The 19,032-nt window shown below is 46.6% G+C and overlaps 5 non-coding genes and 1 pseudogene across 5 annotated transcripts; 4 read left to right on the top strand and 2 right to left on the bottom strand.

Moving 5' to 3' along the window:
- Positions 1–3,697: 3,697 nt before the first annotated feature.
- TRNAE-UUC (transfer RNA glutamic acid (anticodon UUC)) lies at positions 3,698–3,769 on the bottom strand. The gene has a single exon. It is a non-coding gene; the product is annotated as a tRNA-Glu (tRNA).
- A 2,222-nt stretch (positions 3,770–5,991) lies between these two features.
- On the top strand, positions 5,992–6,064 carry TRNAV-CAC (transfer RNA valine (anticodon CAC)). The gene has a single exon. It is a non-coding gene; the product is annotated as a tRNA-Val (tRNA).
- Positions 6,065–8,314: 2,250 nt separating this feature from the next.
- Positions 8,315–8,912, top strand: LOC147578328 (MARCKS-related protein pseudogene; annotated as a pseudogene).
- A 1,778-nt stretch (positions 8,913–10,690) lies between these two features.
- On the bottom strand, positions 10,691–10,764 carry TRNAN-GUU (transfer RNA asparagine (anticodon GUU)). The gene has a single exon. It is a non-coding gene; the product is annotated as a tRNA-Asn (tRNA).
- Positions 10,765–11,454: 690 nt separating this feature from the next.
- On the top strand, positions 11,455–11,526 carry TRNAH-GUG (transfer RNA histidin (anticodon GUG)). Its single transcript has one exon. It is a non-coding gene; the product is annotated as a tRNA-His (tRNA).
- A 5,519-nt stretch (positions 11,527–17,045) lies between these two features.
- TRNAN-GUU (transfer RNA asparagine (anticodon GUU)) lies at positions 17,046–17,119 on the top strand. Its single transcript has one exon. It is a non-coding gene; the product is annotated as a tRNA-Asn (tRNA).
- The last annotated feature ends 1,913 nt before the right edge of the window (positions 17,120–19,032 follow it).

Here is a 19,032-nt window from a genome sequence, read left to right as displayed (position 1 = left end):
CAAATAAGCACGTGACAAGCCATTACATCACTAGCCATTAGGCAAATGCAAATTAAAACTGCAATGAGATATCATTCCACGTATCTGAAATGGCTAAAGTTAAAAATACCAAATACTGCTATAAAGAATTTCATTATATGCTCCTATAAAATTGTTAAATGCTGCTTAAATATGTCGTTAGCTACTCTGTGCTTCCTAGTAAAAGTAAATCTCATGACAGTCAGATGTTCAAACTCAAAACTTGCTTCATTCTGATTTTCACTGATCAACCATAATGATAATGATAATGATAATCCTTAATGATAATGATAATCAACCATAATGATAATCTTTATATAATTTTTTTGGCAATTAAACATAACCAATAATAGCTACCATAAAGTAATATTTATTATGGCACAATTTTCAAATATTCTCTTATAAACTCATCTTTTACTATTAGAGCATTCTACTCAGATGACTCTGGCATGGTCATGCTATATGGCTAAAGGTCTGAGAGTGTTAATTTTTAGCTGTATAAATAGCATCTTTCCTTGAGGGAACCTATCTTTCCTTCATTCAAAGGGCTCTATGATTTTGAATTTGTTAAGGATTTGTGGTTATTGTGACTCAAGTCAGACCTATGTTCACTAGACCTAAAATATTTCTGTTTATACAGATCAAGTAAAATTCTAATAGGTTACCCATCTATTTCAGATCTGGGGACACTGATGAGTTCATGATAAAGAGTGGTAAGCCATTCTGATTAGTGTTTCAGGTCTGCTACCCGTTGTATTAGCTGTGACCACTTTTTCTTTAGAGATTTATCATTGTCATGTGACCCTCTCAATGCCATCTTTCCATTATCCCCACTAATTTCAGGAATCACAGTTCAATGGCAGCAGCTCCCACTGTCCTTCAAGAAATAGCCACTACAGAGTCCTTTGAAGATGCAGAGACAGCCCTCTTGAATATATTTCTCACAACCTTGTTGAAAGTAGTGTGTTCTTCTCGACCTTTCCAGAGAATATAGATAGGGGTGAGTGAGCTTGTCTTACATGATAAATCCTCTCTAGTATCCTGATCTCCCTAAGCTTTTGGATACTTTCCTCTGTAATATACCAAAGAAGTTCTGGCGTTTAAACTTCATTTACAAACTTCCACTTTTGGTGCAAGTTTTCGGTCAACCAAGCAAGTGAACAGTGAAAGCCTCTTGAGTAAATGCTTTGCTACTGCATGCCATGAACTGACAGTATTCCGTGACATCAGGGTCCTTAATACCTTCAAATCTAAACAGGTCTAAGACCCCATAGCAGATAATCCAGAACACATTCTCAGAACCCATACCTAAGCTCATATTCTTCTAGGACCACTTCACTTATTGTAACTCAGTTCTAACCGAGGATGTCACTACAACAATGACAACTACAACAATGTTAAACACAATAGAACAATGGCACCTCACAAAGAAATAAGACTGGGAACTTCAGCAAATTGCATCTCTGCTACGTGACTTTCTCACGCCTACACACATACACTCACATACACACACACAACTTACTCCCTCCTGACCATTTGTTGGATCAGGCATTTACACTGATAAGTTATTCAGCAAAATAAGACAAGATTTGAACCACCTGGTAGGCCTCAGTGTCCTGTCTTACTTGCTTCACCATCCTTCTACTTTCCTCTCATCAGATTCTCGGTTATTCCTGCCCCTGGAGTATGTCCTTCGAGCTTGTGGCCCTTAAGCTTGTGGGATATTGTTTACATTTATTCCCTGGCTAGAAATCAACTCAAAGGATAGCATTCATTGTCAATCCCAGGGCTTTTTTGTAGGAAAAAAAAAAAATGCTTAGAAAAGTAATGCTTGAATATTTGCTTTTCCTCCAAAGAAAAAACCTGAAGTGACACTGCTGATGTCTGTGAAGTTAGCTGTGAAGTTAGCTGTGGGAAGTATGCTAAAAACTGAAGCTCTTGCATTCACCATGGGGCTAAGGAGAAACAGCAGTAAAAATTGGTTGGAAGGAAGCTTCTGCGTCCACAAGACACCTCACTTCAAGCAAGGGGAAGTAAAATTTAACTGGGTTCTGGTGTCTTCTCAGTTTGCAGATGGGATTTGCAGAATCTTTCATTCTGAGGGAGGTAAGGAACAAGTTAGGGGAGGACAGTTGGCCTGCCAGGCTAGCCCTGAAATCACTTAACAGGGATTCTCACAGGCCCCCAAATGTGTTCCATGATATGACTTCCCTAGTCACGTCTCCAAGGTCCAAAGCCTCCCCAGACTTACAGAGTTAGAGGACCCTGGACGGGCATAGGATGAAACACCAACAGCTAGTTGTAGCAAGAAACACCAACCATAGCTAGTTCTATGTTCCAGAGTATGGCACAAAGACTTCTGGGTCACCTGTCCCTTGGACTATAAACTCAGTGCTTGGTGGCATAAACCCACTTAGAATCAAAGGCTTCCTTTTGAGTTTTTTCAGGTAGATTCCTTCCACTGTTGGGTTTTGCTATCATTTGATCAGTGATCTCATTCTCGTTGCTTTTATCATTTAAATCAGATAACAAAAAGCTCTAATGAGTGGAGTATTGGTGGACTTAACTGAAATATTTTCATGTGGAGCTCTAGAAATAAAGATAGAATTTGTCTGCAAAGTTGTTTTCTTGGATTGCCAGAATTTGGCTCTTTGTAACTGTGTATGCTTTCTTAGAAGGCAGGCTTGGTATGCTCAAACCCGGTTTTCAACTCTTCTTGCCCCCTTCAGCCAGCTTGAATCTATTTCCAGGGTTCTTTGGAGTCCAAGGATGCAAATGAGGTCTCTTATATTTCTTGCATTTTCAAGCAAGGTCCTTCAGAAAAGAATAAAGTTTTTCAAAGAAAACAGTTTTTACTCAGTTTCTGAAAGGATATTTTTTTTCCTTTCAAATATAACTAACAGTGTTATTATTAGTTTCATTTTTCACATGTAAGGCAACTTCTCCACTGTAGTGGCTCCTCACCCCTTCCTGAATACAGAGCTTTCTGCTGTGTCAAATTTAGGGCATGTGATACGCAAAATTCATATGCATAATATACCAGGAGCAAAGTCTTCAGAAAGAACTGAGACAGCTTCAGACAAATGAGAGCTCAGCTCTCCAGAGGCCCCTGCTTCAGGGCTTTATTTCCTCTCCCCTGGAAGTAAGGGCCCAGGATTTTCACATCCTGGATTCAGAATCCCACATCTCAGGCGGGACTCCTGATTTTGACCAAAGCACAAATTGAAAGTTTTTATCCCTTGGACCTTGGAGCTTCTGGAAGCTGCAGAAACTGGGGGACTTGCACAGCTGTGAGGCATGAGAGAGCGCCTTGCAAGCCAAGAGCAGTGGGACTCCCCACCTCCCCCTTGTCTTTCCCTTTCATTCCTCTCAAGCTGCAAGGCTCCTCTCTTGCCTTTCTTTCAGATATAGAGGGCCCTTTGCTTTCTGTCATTTTTTAAAATTCTATTTGACCAAATCTTTCAATGTTTATTTATTTTTGAGAGAGATAGAGAGAGCGAGGCAGCGTGCAAGCGGGGGAGGAGCAGAGAGAGGGAAACACAGAATCTGAAGCAGGCTCCAGGCTCTGAACTGCCAGCAGAGCCTGGAGACAGCCTGGACCCGGAGGCCTGCCCCTGCCCGCCCCCCACGTGGGGATGAAGATCCAGATTCGTGCATGTAGAACCATTAGAAAAAGGTCTTCCCTGACCGGGAATCGAACCCGGGCCGCGGCGGTGAAAGCGCCGAATCCTAGCCACTAGACCACCAGGGAGCTGCCAGCTGCTTCTTTTTAAGAAGCATGAGTACTCTCCGCGTTAAGCGGTGGCTATTTCCCGTCTGTTTGCTCTGGGTGACGCGCATCCCTCTCAGTAATTGTCCCCTAAGGCCGTTCCCTCTATAAAAAATGCCCCACAAGAAAGACCTTACACTGTGCGGGACAGCGGTTGCGCCCCGGGGCCCCTCCAGGTCCACAAGTCGGCCCGTCCAGGCCGCACCCGTGGCTGCGTGTGGACACAAGGTCGCCGCGAAGAGGCGGGAGGGGAGGCGCCCGGAGTGAGACCCCGCAGTCCCCAACATCCCCCCAAAGTTTGGGACGCAGCGACAGAGGCGGCGCGGACCGAGACGCCTTTCGAGGCAGGCTCGGCAGCCCTGGACTGGACTCGGGTCCCGCCCCCCCCCCCGCCCCCCGCCCCGCCCCCGGCCCCCCAGCCACACGCCGCACGCCTGCTTTGTCCGAAAATCCTGCTGCTGCTTTTGTTAATTGCCGTCTCGGAGCCACACAACCGGCTTGCTGATTCGGGCAAACGACTCTCCCGACACAGGCGGGAGATCAGTTTAACGCTGGCACCTTGGCTCCCTCATCCCTAAGTCTAGGGATCGTGGGTTTGAGCCGCCGTTGTTCTTTTTCGGGGGGGAGTGGTGTTGCGGGGGGGAGTGAGGGGGCGGCTCTGTCCCTCTTCCAGGCCTGTCCTCGAGGGCAAGGGGTTAGGGCCGGGGCCCCTCAGCGTAGCTCCTCTTGCGGGGTGTGGAATCCCACGTGCCTTCCGTTTCAGCCAACAGAGAGGCTCCAAGGACCGCTCGACTGGGTTTGCGGGAACCCAGCTGATCCAAGTGTATTAGTTTGTGGTTCTCCAGCCCCGACTGCACGTCTTGCTCCTGGAGGGGAAGGTTCAAATACTCCTTCCTCCTGTCCACGTACAACCACAGAGGGTCCGGACACGACAGAAAGACAGTGAATCCTCTCCCCTGGCTGGGGGTGGTAGGAGAAAAATAGAATTTGGAGGGAAGGAAAGGGGGGAGGGTGACCTAAAGAAATTCAATGATGGAAAGCTACTTTGAAGGCCACATCTTTTGGAAGCAGGTCCTCCGGTTGCTGGTGACGATGGTGCATCCCTAACTGCATTTTGAGCCAAAGCAGAACAAAGCAGAGCACTGTGGGCTGGTGTCCAGTGAGTATGCTGCCCGCACTTCCTTCGGGTTGGAGCACTTGAACTTTGAGCGAGAAGGCCACACGGTAACCATTGCACTAAGATCAACCGCTGGAGAAAATGGCATATTCTTCGCCAAACTTCTTAAGCTGTACTTCTAAAGGAAAAAGAGAAAAGGGGAGAGGGACAAGAAAGAAAAGCAAAGAAAGAAAGAACATTAGTCTTTCCCAGCATTGGTCGGCTAGCATTTTGCTGTGAGGTGAGCTTGAAAACCCCTCCAGGCACATGCTTTCTGTGAAAACCGCCTTTACCTCTTGACCTGTCCTAGGTTAAAAATCGCATTCCTTGACCTGTTGAACGGGAAAATTATAAAAGGCAAGGCAAATAAAAGAAGTGTCAGGTATTGTGAAAGGTAAAACAAAACTGTTCTTCAAAACGAATCTCAAGAGGGATGAGGAGGAAATCGAATAATCATGAAATCTGCGTGCACTGTCCCTGGCTCCTGAATAGATTTATACTTACTCTATGTGGTCTTCGAACGAATTCATTCCAGGCCGGGAATCGTGGATTGGCCTGTATTCGTGTTCGATATTTTAAAACAGCCAAATGTCCTAAGATGTGGCCTTTGCTACGGTACTGACTAAAACACACAGGCATGATTAAAATATTGTACTAAAGGAGCCGAGTAGAATAAGCGATGGCGGCAGGAATCGGAAGGTCCCCTCTGCCCGGAGGGCCGCGGAGCGGCGCAGAGCGGCGCAGAGCCAAAGGGCTGGCGGAGGAAGAGCGTGCACCCGACGTCTGCCCTGGGGCCCCTCGTCCTGGAGGCGGACACCCTGCGTTCGGTGCGGTTCCCGAGGCTAGGCTGCTGAGGGCGCCAGGGTCCCGTCCTCAGGGGAGGCGCGGGGTCCTTTGCCGGGACCGCTCCGGGGACGCGGGCTCCTCGCCCGCAGGGGCGCGGCTGCTTTCAGGGCCTTGGGCAGTTCAAGCGAAGTCGGCGGGCCCAACGGGTGTGGCCGAAATGCCGCTTTTGGGGGTTAGAGCCGGAGACCCGGCCGCCTGCCTCGTTTCCGTAGTGTAGTGGTTATCACGTTCGCCTCACACGCGAAAGGTCCCCGGTTCGAAACCGGGCGGAAACAGCTTCCTTTTACGACCCCCTCCTCCACACTCCCCCCCCGCCCCGCCCCCCACACATATATCTATTGTCCTTTAAAATGCAGAAAGAACGGTGGCTTGAGCCAAGGCGGCCTCGGCGGGCGCTGTTGCGTTTCCATTTAGAAAACTAACACACAAAAAAACAACACAAGCAAGGCCGGAGTCCCACCGCCACCTGAAAGCCTTCTCAGCACTCGACTACCAGGCCTGGTCGCTGTGTGTCTGCTCCCAGTCACCTTGGAGAGCAGGCCACACCCTTGACTGTGCCCCAGGACAAAACTCAAAAAAATTTATAGGAATACCAAAGTAGCCAGTATCCAAGAAGGTACACTGTGACAATGTCTGCCAGGCATGCAAGAGGCAGAAAAACAAAACCCAAAGGAGAATAAGCAATTGAAACTGAACGAGAGCTGACAAGATGTTAAAACTAGCAGAGAAGACTTTAAAATAGATACTATGTGTTACATATGCCCAAAGAGTTAAGTTGGAAATGTGGAACATACACAAATGACCAGGATCAAAGTTAAAGGAGGAAACTATAACATCTGAGTTAATAAATTCACCAGATGGAATTAAGAGCAGATTAGACATTGTGTAAAAAAAATATTAGGGAACATAAAGCCATGAACAATGGAAATATCCAAAGTGAAACGCAAAGAAAAAAAAAACAACCTTTTTTTTAAAGGTTTTTTTTTTTTTCCTTAACGTTTGTTTATTATTGAGAGACAGAAACAGAGCATGAGCATGGGAGGGGCAGAGAGAGGAGGAGACACAGGATCCGAAGCAGGCTCCAGGCTCAGCTGTCAGCACAGAGCCAGACGCGGGGCTGGACCTCACAAACCTCGAGATCATGACTTAGAGCCCAAGTTGGACGCTCAACCGACTGAGCCACCCAGGCGCTCCCAGAAAGCTTTTAACTTAACATAGCATCAGTGAATAGTAGGGCAACTTTAAAAGGCCTAATATATGAGTGATTGGAATCCCTGAAAAGACTGCAGGAGAAAATTTTTTGAAGTAAAAATGTTTGAAGAAGCAATGAGAAAAATTTCCAATCATAATGAAAATTTTTTTAAATTTAATATTCTTTATGTTTTATTTCTTTTTGAGAGAGAGAGAGAAAGAGTGTGAGTGGGGGAGCGGCAGAGAGAGAGGGAGACACAGAATCCGAAGCAGGCTCCAGGCTCTGAGCTGTCAGCACAGAGCCTGATGCGGGGCTGGAACCCATGGAGGGCGAGATTATGACCGGAGCCCAAGTCAGAGGCTTAACTGAGCCATGTAGGCGCCCCTCAGTCATAATGAAAATTATAAGCTCACCCACCCAAGGAGCCAAATGGATACAATGAAAGAACACAAGGACTATTTAAAAACTCACACCAAGTTACATCATAACTAAATTGCTCAAATCCATGGGGGGGGGGGGTACCTTTAAAGCAGCCAGAGGAAAAAAGACATGGTACTATGAAAATTCGCTAAGGGAAACCTTACTGAAATGTAGTGGGGAGGTTCAACGGGGGGGGGGGGGGGGGGGGGGGGGGAGGGGGGGAGGCTCTCATGCCTTACCGTTTGCTCTCAGTTCCAAATCCAACTGTAAAAGGTGGACCTTGTAGGAAGACACTACTTTTGCTACCCTGCAGAAAGATGAGAGGCTTTTCTCATCTTTTCTCATTTTCTCATTCATTGGCAACAGCCCAGCCAATGAAACAGTCACAACTCAGCCAATGGGAAGCCCCTATACTTAAAACTCCTAGTTTGAGCCAAAGTAGTTATTTATAATAGTCTTCCCAACTTCCCGCTTTCCTGTATAAAAGAGCATACCTCTCTTTTGTTCTGTGCACTTGTCTATGGGTTTGCTTTAGCTTGCTTTTCTGGGATTGTAATTCTCTGCTATTCCTGAACAAACTGATCTTTTGCTGGTAAAACAACTGGCAATTTTGTTTTAAGGTTAAGGTACATACAGAAAAAAATAAAGATGATGTCAGACTTCTCATCAGAACCAGCACAAATGATAAGACAGTTGAGGGCATTCTGGCGCGGAGTTGGGCGGCGTCGGGCACAGCTAGCGGGTCGGGCGCAGAGAGGGGGTGCAGCTCGGTTCTCCACCCCCCCCCACCCCTCCCCCTCCCCCTCAGGCGCGAGCCCCACCCCTCCGCCGGCCAGGCCGACCTGGCTGAACTATCCCCTGCAGCGCGAGCCCAGGGCGGCTCCGGGCGCCCCCCAGCAGACCTCCCCCCATCATGGGCAGCCAGAGCTCCAAGGCTCCCCGGGGCGACGTGACCGCCTAGGAGGCAGCAGGCGCTTCCCCTGCTAAGGCCAACAGATGGAGAATGACCACGTGAAAAGCAATGGAGACTTCTCCCCAAGGGTGAAGGGGAATCGCCCCCCATGAACGGAACAGAGGAAGCAGCCGGGGCCACTGGCGATGCCATCGAGCCAGCATCCCCTAGCCAGGGCGGTGAGGTCAAGGCGGATGTCCCCGTCAAGGAGACCCCCGAGAAGAAGAAGAAATTTTCTTTCAAGAAGGCTTTCAAATTGAGTGGTCTGTCCTTCAAGAGAAATCGGAAGGAGGGTAGGGGTGATTCTTCTGCCTCCTCACCCACAGAGGAAGAGCAGGAGCAGGGGGAGATCGGTGCCTGCGGCGAGGAAGGCACAGCCCAGGAAGGGAAGGCTGTTGCCGCCCCGGAGGGCCAGGAGCCCCAGGCCAAGGGGGCAGAGACTAGTGCTGCCTCCAAGGGAGGAGACACCAAAGAAGAGGTAGGGGCCCAGACTGCAGGGCCATCCACTCCCTCTGGGCGGGAGAGTGGCCCTACACCCTCCAGCGAGCAGAATGAGTAGCTGGGTGGGGCAGGTGGGTGATCTCTAAGCTGCAAAAACTGTGCTGTCCTTGTAAGGTCACTGCCTGGACCAGGTCCCCTGACTGCCTTCCTGTGCCCAGAAAGGAAGGGGCTGTTGCTCCCTCCCAGCCACATTCCCTCTCCTTTTCCCTCCTGTGGATTCTCCCATCATCCATTTGGCCTTCCTCTTAAGGCCAGTTGAAGATGGTCCCTTGCAGTTTCCCAAGTTAGGTCAGTGATGTGAAATGCTCCTGCTCCTGGCCTTACCTGTCCTGTCCCCACCCCTGCAGAAGGCAATTGCTGGTTTTCTTCCCCAATTCTTTTCCAAGTAGAAAAGACATTTTCCCTATTTCCCAAATCCCTGAGCCAGATGTGGGGTGCCTACACCCTCAAACCCTGAGTGTCCAGCCTCCCCCTCCCCCCCCACCCCTGTTGAGTTTTTAGTCTCTTGTTCTGTGCCTAGTGGCACCTGGGCTGGGGAGGACACTGCCCCTGTCTAGGTTTTTATAAATGTCTTACTCCAGCTTGTGAATCGACTGTGTCTCTTTTTTGACTTGGTAAGCAAGTATTAGGCTTTGGGGAGAGGGGGAGGTCTATAATGTAAAACAACTTCTTGTTGTCTTTTTTCCCCCTCCCATTGTTGTAAATAACTTTTAATGGCCAAACCCTAGATTTGTACTTTTTTTTTTCTAACTGTTATAAACATTCTCTTCCACCTGGTTTTACTGTAACATTTGGAAAAGGAATAAATGTCCCTTTAGAAAAAAAAAAAAAGAGACAGTTGAGCAACATCTTTAAAGGATGGGGGAGGAATTCAACGGTGGAATTCTTTGCCTCCCCCCCCCAAGTCTTTCAAAAATGAAAGTGAATAATGACATTTACAGACATACAAATGCTGAAAGACTTCATCACCAACAGATTCACATTGCAAGAAATGTTTAAAAAGTCCTCTGGGAAGGACACTGATACTAGATGGGAATCTGTATGTACCCAAGGAGATAAAGAACAACAGAAAGGATATTTCCATGGGAAAATATAGGATTTTTTTCTTATTACTTAAATCCCTAATACCAAGAGACAGATTAAACAAAGGTAATGACAATGGATTGTGAGGTTTATAACATACACAAAGTAAAATGCATGACAAAACTAGCATAAAGGCTGGCAGAGGAGAAATGTGAAGAGATATGAGATCACTTAAAGGCAACTGTGGTAAGTTACAGATGTATATGCTATGAAGCCCAAAGCAGTAGCTGAAATAACAAAAGAGAGAGTTATAGCTAATAAACCATCAAAGGAGAAAAAGTGGAATCCTATAGAAACCATGTAAAGACTAAAGACTATGATAGAACAATTGCATTCTACCATGTAGATGTGTATACAAGTATTGACTGGATATGACAGCAGTATTATTTATAATAGTAAAAGCATAAAACCAAATTAATTTTGTTAACTATATGGAAATTAAAATTTGGTAACTATATGGAAAGGCTTAAATAAATATTAGTACAAGCAAAGAAGCCTCGTTGTTGAAACGAACTCAGGGTAACGATGTTTACTCTTGAGGATTCCTGGTGACCTCTTTTCCTCCCGAGGTCTTTGAGGATCCGTGATGATCTTGACTTAGGTCCTTCTGTTGTGCACAAGACGAGTAAGGACAGGAGGGTAATAGAGGAGTTTCTCTGCAGAGGAGTTTCTCTGCCTTTAGGGGAGGGAATGGACAAGATAGAAAGAAACGACTTTCACGATCTAAAAAAAAAAAAAAAAAAACGATGGGTGCGTCCCTGGGTGGGCTCGAACCACCAACCTTTCGGTTAACAGCCGAACGCGCTAACCGATTGCGCCACAGAGACCCGTGGAAGCACGCGTTTTCATAGAACAGAGAGCAAGCACTCACGCAACGCTAGGGGGAGCCAACCGCCTTTTCCGGACAGCACTGCAGGCTCCAAAGCCTCGGAAAATCAGAGAAGAGTTGCGATGCGATGCAGTGTTCGTCCCGTTTGAAACCCGTGCGTTGGGCGATTCCAAAGGCAGAAGGGCAGCCAGCTGAACAGCCTCCCCCACACCTTGTTCCACGCTCGCGTCAGATACCAGAGCCCCCCAGAGACGCCCAGGGCTGCGACTCCCCGAGCCTGATGCAAGAGGTGCCCAAGAGAAGCTGAACGCCTGGTGGGTTCTCGTGATGGCTCCTCGGGTTGTGCCGTCTTCACCCGCCCATCTGTGCTGATGATGCTCTGCTCAGCCGCGGTCGGTGGGGTGGGAGCCGGAGTGAGAGGTGGGGGCATCAAAAGGAGAAACGTATGGAGGAGGGAAAGAAGCGGAGGAGGCATGGACACCGCAAAGATACCCCGCAGAGGCCTGTGCAGACGCACAGGCTGGGCTGGATGCCAGAATTCGAATGGGGAGGGTGAAAACGAAGGCAAGACACGAGGGAACAGCACGAGTACCTGCAGTTATCCAACAACAAAGCAGCACAGTAACTGGAATGAATTTCATCCCATTTGTCAGAGCAAGAACTGAGTTCACCGCCGGCAGAGTGGCGCGCCGTGATCGTATAGTGGTTAGTACTCTGCGTTGTGGCCGCAGCAACCTCGGTTCGAATCCGAGTCACGGCAAGGCTTTCCATTTTACTTTGTGTTTGAAACCACACGGGCCGCTCTCCTTACCTGCACGCAAAGAGCCACACTTTTCGCAGGCCACCACCAAGTGCAATACGGTCAGGAGGAAGGAAAAAACAAACAATAGTGCACTAAGCTCTATGCAGCGCTGTCTCAGAGAAACCCTGGACGCGCTCCACATCTCCCAATTTAACAGAAAATATCTAAAGATGAAGCGGAAGCTCTCAATGATCCCTGTATGTAGCTTCCACTAAGGAAATGGTCTAGTCTTATGGCGAGTTGTTTTTTCTTTTTTTTTTTTTTTTTTTGTTTTGTTTTGTTTTTGGTGGAACTATTTCAAACATTAGTGAGACTGCTGTACACAAAAAGAACAGATTTTAAAGAGTTTGCAATACACTCCAAACTGGTCGTGGTCTACGTTGTAGTCTCTAACGTTGGATAGTCAATTTTATCCTAAAAAGGAAATTAGTAATGTGTATTCATGGAACAAAATGCCCAAATCATTAATGGACAGCTATTTAAATATTGCAATGTTTAATCACACCAGGATCGAGACAAATTTTCTCTCATCCAAGCATGGCCCTTTGATACACTTTCCAGGTAATGCCTATCCATCCTTGCTATTTTAGGGATGTCTACCCCCACAGATTAGGCTTGTCCTTTCTTCAGATTCACATGAATGAATATACACTTTTTCTAACTAACCATTATCAAGCAACATCATGTTTTTTATATGTGTTATTGCATTTGTCACACTTTGATTCTGGTGTTAATGATAATGGTGTAATGATAAGTATACCAGCGTAAAACTAAAGACCAATGACAGGATACTTAAGTAATTTCAATATACTCTACTTGGGGAAAGGCTGGTAAAAATGTCATTCTACTAGTAATTTGTGGATATGTGAATACATGTCCGTTAAAGGAAAGGGAGTCATGGACAAAAACAAATCTGCAAGAAAAGCAAGACCACCATTCTTCTTTCCTGGAGGTGTTAGAATGGAGGAGTGGGGAGGACGGTGAGGCAAGTTGGGGGAAAGTGGGATTTTTTTATTGCCACTGGAGAGTGCGTCCTTCTCCATCATTCCTCCGCTCTCCAAGGCCCCGCGAGGGCTGCACGCGCCGACGGAAGCGACGCCGAGAAGTGGCCCGGGGCGCAGAGTCCGGGCTTCGGTTGGACCGCTTGCCAGGTGTCTCTTCTGGGTAAGAGCGACCCCCACAGGATATTCCAGCTCTTCCCTGGGGTGCGGTGGGAGAGACGCTGACTTGGCCAGCTCCGGGCGCCGCAGGCTCTGGCAGCTCAAGGAGAAGCAAGGATTCTGGGCTCGAGCCGGGCCCCTCGACGGGCTGGGCCGTGAGAACCAGCGCGGGAACCGGTTGCCTCCGACCGCAGTTCCTCTCTCCTCCCGTTGTTACAAAAGGTTGCTCCGCAAGCATGGGAGAGGCGACGGGTCCTTTCCGCGGGGGGTGCGGGTAGGGGTGGGGATGGGGTGGCGGCGGGAGACGGCGGGGGGGAGGACGGGGAGGACGGAGAGGGCGGCTTCCTGTCCCCAAGGACACAGCGGGAGTGGGAGAGAAGCAGCGGGAAGGAGAAGCCGGGTGAGAGACGAGGAACCATGGCCAGCCGGGGCAGGAAGACAAAGGGCGCGCTGGCCCCGGGAGCCTCCGTGCGAAGACAGGTTTCTGGCCTCCTTGCTCCTGGAAGGGGTGCCTCCTTCCGACTTCGTTCCAAAGGGAATGTGGCGCTGGAGCGGAGGCCCTCAGGTGACGCCCCGCGTGCTTTCCCACCAGCGGACGCCGTGTGGCCTTTGTCCTGCTGGCCTGCGAGGAGCTCCCAGCTTGGTGCTGAGCTCGCTGGGCCAGATCCTGGCGCCGGAGCTCCCGCAGACAGGGCGGGCTGCAGGGAAAGAGCAGGTGTAGCTCTGGCACCTTTTGGACAGACAGGGGGTGTGGTGCAAGAAGCAGTTAGAAGCATGCACTTACGTCGCGAAAGAGGAGATCCAGGAAGACGAAGGTGCAGACCCGATTTCCCAAGCAGGGCTGAAAGCGACGCCAGGAGGGAGAATCGCGCCTGACCCACCCAGCCCCGGTGTTCCCGCACAGACACCAGCATCAAAGAGGCCTTGGGCTCCTGGGGCTTAGAGCCGTGAACCTGGCGCGCAAAGGCACCTTATGACGTGGGCGTGCGGTAGCTGCAAATGCTTGTCGTTAAGGTCTGGAGTAGGAGAGATACGGAATTGGTAGAGTTGTCAATCCTGGGGGATGTTGGATCCACCCCGGGATCTTCTGGAATTGGTGCTGGATAGATTGTGGGTCAGGTCCCTGCCCAGGAGGAGTGAGGAAGGGGAATGTGTGAAGGAGGTAAGTGTTCAAATATGACAAGTGTAAGTGTGTGTGTGTGTGCGTGTGTGCGCGCGCATGATAGGCTCTCAGGGCTTTTTTAAATGCCATCTAAAAAATATAAAATCAAGGTGCTTGGGTGGCTCAATCGGTTGGGCGTCTGACTTCTGCTCAGGTAATGATCTCACAGTTCCGGAGTTCGAACCCAGGGTAGGGCTCTGCGCTGACAGCTCAGAGCCTGGAACCTGCTTGGAATTCCCACTCTCTCTGCCTCTCCCCTGCTGGCACCCTGTCTCTCTCTCAAAAAAAAAAAAAAAAAAATTATTTAATAAAAAAAATAGAATAGAATGCCATCTAAAGGAAGCCAAATATTATGGGAGAATCACTCACTGGAGATAGCCTTGGGAAGACTGTAATTCAGAAAATACCTGTGCAGGTTATCTATGCAGACTTTCACTAGATCCAGTAAACAGCCCTTGCAACCAGGGGCAAACTGCGTTGTAGAGATTTCCAAAAGAGTCATTTTCACTCAGCACTTGACAGGTTTGAAGGATAATTTCTGAATCTTCCTGTGAACATGGAGTATTGCTAACACCATCATCCCAAGTCCCTAATAGATTCTCTTAAGAGCATTTTAGAAGTATTTTCTATTCCTTGTCATTGATAGCTCCTAAGACTATTTTGATTTTGAGAAGAACATATCACAGATTTTTAAGTTGTGACTAAAATTCTAGAGCTCATAGAGAATTTGGGAGAATATATTCACAATATTTGGTACAAAGATTTCTTATAGAACATAAAAAGGCATAAATATAAACAAAAAAATAAAGCTAAAAAAAATTTCACCCAAATTAAACACTTATACTCATGAGAAATCACCATATGAAAGTCAAGTCACAAATTGAGAAAATATATTAGTCACATTATTACTTTAAAATGTCTCAGGGGTGCCTGGGTGGCTCAGTCTGTTAAGCCTTTCAAATTCTAGATTTCAGCTTGAGTGGCGATCTCATGCTTCATGAGATCAAATCCCACATAGGACTCTCAGCTCAGAGCCTGCTTGGGATTCTTTCCCTCTCTGCCCCTCCCCTTCGGTCCCTATAAATAAATAAATAAATAAATAAATAAATAAATAAATAAAATGTCTCAATTATTTTTATAAATCAGTGGTAAAAAACTAAACCAAATAAAAATAGGTAAAATATTTGAATAGTCTTTCCTCAGAAAGTAAGATATCTTAATGACCAAAAGTTATCAGAAATATTCCAGGTATTTTTACTCCTTTGGGAAATACAATTAAAATATAAGGAGATATAACATTCTACACCCTCCAGCATGGCTGTATTTAAAATAATTAATACACCAAATGCTGATAAGAATGTAGAGCAATTGCAACTGTAGTTGCTGGTTCAAAATCATTCTAGAGGACTATTGGCAATCTCTCTTTTTTTTAATTTTTAATTTTGGAGAGAGAGAGAAAGAGATACAGAGTATGAGTGGGGCAGGGGCAGAGAGAGACACAGAATCTGAGGCAGGCTGAGCTCTCTCAGCACAGAGCCTGACCTAAGGCTGGAACTTGCAAACCATGAGATCATGACCTGAGCCAAAATCAGAGGCTTAACTGACTGAGCCGCCCAGGAACCCCAGTGATTTCTAATAAAGTTAAACTCCATGACCCAGCAACTGCAGTACTTCTATGAATGTACAAGTACACAGAAAGTCCGGCACAGACTATGCATCAAAACACTAAGAATATTCATCAATAGCACTAATTAATACTAAATAACACCAAAGTTACTCCAATAATACCCAAATCAAGAAGTGATATACATAACGGTATGGACATATTTAATGAACATAATGTTGCATGAAAAAAAGACAAATGCAAAAAAAATACGCATTTATTTGTTTGAATTTCAAGAAAAAGCAATTGTAACCTATAGGAAATAGACCTCCAAGTGATAACTAAGTGAGATAGGGTCTGAATTGCCTGGAAAGGGGATCAGTGTACACTTTTGGGATCATGGCAATATTTTGTAACTTGATTTGGGTGATGATTTCATTTGCCCACATTCAACAAAGTGTACACTAAAGATTTGTGGTTTTTACTCTATGTGAACTATAGTTCAGTAATTTACTATTCCCATAAAAACTAGTAATGAATGGCAGATGAAGACAAGCTGAGGTAGACCAGGACCGCTTGTTGGCATTTTATTAAACTCAAAAACTCGTTCTCGTTTAGTGTAAGCCCCTCCCCACCCCCTCCGCCACACACACACAGATATTTGAAATATCTTTACCAGAAAAAAAGGCTATGACCGCACTATTTCGTTAGTGGAGGCTACAGGCAAGCCTCCCTGAAGGCGGTATTTCACCTTTGGGATGTTTTCTGCTGGGTAGTGAGAGGAGGAAACTCCCAAAGTTTCGCTTTGGCTGGCGGCCTGCCAGTTCGTGCACCGTGGCATTTACTCCTCTTGTGGCCGCGTGGCTCTGTGGGGTCAGCCGTGTACTCTGCACCCAAGTATGCTGTGCTCCAACTGCTGCTAACTCTGGCGCTGGGATGACGAGCAACCCAAAAAGATGGGTCAAGACGCTACTCTGCCGTTACCGGGTTTGAACTTGCAGCCACAAACGCCCTAACCACTGCACAGTGACCATGCACCACAGGCCTGCGGGCCGCCACTGCCAGATACCTACAGTTTGTTCTTACGTAAGCATATTCACACTTCCTTTGCCCTTTTATTCTTGGACACCTACAGATGTTCGTGCTGTCCTCTTTCACGCTCTTCTCCGTTTCTCCCTCCCCATTCTGTTCCACAAAACAATTTTCCCATCTCCCGTCCGGGCAGGTCTCTCCGTCTCGTCCATACTTCTCCTTTCCACGTTTCGTGTTTTCCCCTGATCTCCTTCCCACCTCCTCCTGGTCCCGCCCCCCATAACCTTCCCTTTAATTTTCTGGTTCCCGCCACAACAACGAACAGTCCGGCTGGCTGCCCTTCTGCCTTCGGAATCGCCCAAGGCAAGGATTTCAAACGCGAGGAACTAGCCGCGTCGACTCGTCCTCCCGGGTTTTCGAGGCTTTGGAACCTGCACGGTGGTCCTGCCGAGGTGGGCGGCTCTCCCCGCGTGGAGGGCATGCTCATTCTTTATTGGGATGAAAAGCCTGACTTGAGCGGGTCTCTGTGGCGCAATCGGTTAGCGCGTTCGGCTGTTAACCGAAAGGTTGGTGGTTCGAGCCCACCCAGGGACGTAATGTTTGGCCTTGAAAAGCCTTTGTCCTGTGATCTCCTTCCCTTTAAGAAGGAGAAGACCTCACTTATATTACCATTCTGCGTCTGGAGCACTTCGGGGTCCTGTGCACCTCGGGATCCTTTATTGCACCGTCTAGATCCTTTATGGGAAGGTCATCCCAGATCCTGGGAAGAGCTATTTAAAGCATATGCATGAAAAAGCAAGAACAAGCAGAGCTGTCCTCGGCCTCACTTTCCATAGAAGTTTCTTCTATCGTTTGTACTAGTGTTTAACACTCTGTGTGCTTTTGAAATTAATTTGGTTCTATATTTTTAACATTACAAATAATGCTGTAGTCTTCATTCCTGTCGACATATCTTTGACCGCTTGTACAGGTATTTCCATAGAGTCCTGGAAAAGCAATTGCTCTACCACAGTTTTTACATGATTCCATTTTATCTCCTTTGTGGTCTTGTTATAAATCTTTTTTTGTTATTTCGGCGACTGCTTTGGGCTTCATAGCATATACATGTGTAACTTACCAGTCTCCCTCCAGTTGATCCCATGCCTCTTCCCATTTCTCCCCTGCTCACCTTTATGCTATTGTTGCCATGCTTTTTACTTTACATATGTTATAAAATCCACAATCCATTGTTATACTTTTGCCGAAACTGTCATGTTTTTTTTTTTTTTTTTTAATTCTTTTAATGTTTATTTTTGACAGAGAGAGAAAGAGAGTGTGAGCAGGGGAGGGGCAGAGAGAGAGGGAGACAAAGAATCTGAAGCAGGCACCAGGCTCTGAGCTGTCAGAGTCAGGTCTCAAATTCACAAGCAGTGAGATCATGTCCTGAGCTGAAGTCAAGCCCTTAACTGACTGAGCCACCCAGAGGTCCCTTAAACTGTCATGTTTTTAAACAGATTTAAATAATAACAAATCTTATAAAATTTCCCATACAGATATAATTTCTGTTGTCCTTCATCCCTTCGGTACTCCAGATTTCCATGTGGTATCAATGTCCTTCTTCCTGGAGGAGTCCTCCTGGTGATGTAGTCTTTTAGCATTTTTATGTCTATAAATGTCATTATTCACCTTCATTTTTGAAAGAACTTGATGGCGGGCAGGCATAGAATTCCACATTCCATTAGGGGGAAACCCTAGTCCTTTAAAGATGTTTTCTGGGGGCACCTGGGTGGCTCAGTCCATTAAGCATCTGACTTGGGCTCAGGTTATGATCTCACTGCTCTTGGATTTGAGCCCCAAGAGCTCTGTGCTGACAGCTCGGAGCCTGGAGCCTGCTTTGGATTCTGTGTCGCCCTCTCTCTGCCCCCTCTCCACTCGTTCTCTGACTCAAAAATATAAACCTTAAAGATGTTTTCTATATTCTCACTCACGCTGGTTCTGATAAGAGCTCTGACCTTTATTTTTGTTTCCGTATGGACCATGTCTTTTTCCTCTGGCTGCTTTGGAGATTTAATCTTTTTCAGTGGATTTGAGCAATTTAATTATGATATGGTTTTATGTGGTTTTCTTCATGTTTCTTGTGCTCAGGGTTCATTTGACTCCCCGGATCTTTTCAGGAACTCCCATTATTCATGTTTTAGGACTTTTAAAGTTGCCCTACTATTCACTGATGCTATGCTCATTTAAAAAAAAATTGTTTTTACTCTGAGTTTCATTTTGCATATCTTCAAATGTTCATATCTTTATGTTCCTAATCTTTTTTTCTGCAGTGTCTAGTCTGATAATTCCATTTGGTGAATTTATTATTTCAGGTGTAGATTTATTTAGTTTCTATCTCTAAGGTTTCATTCTGGCCATTTGTATATGTTCCACATTTCTACTTAACTCTTTGGACATATATAAGTGATAATAACTGTCCTAAAGTTGTCTCTGATCATTTTAACATCGTGTAAATTCTGGTTCAGTTTCAA

This window comes from Puma concolor, chromosome C1 (assembly GCF_028749965.1).
Source record: "Puma concolor isolate L17-30 chromosome C1, mPumCon1.1.hap2, whole genome shotgun sequence".
Taxonomy (NCBI): domain Eukaryota; kingdom Metazoa; phylum Chordata; class Mammalia; order Carnivora; family Felidae; genus Puma; species Puma concolor.
The sequence above is the reverse complement of the archived record's forward strand: the minus strand, read 5'-3'. Positions and strand labels throughout refer to the sequence as shown.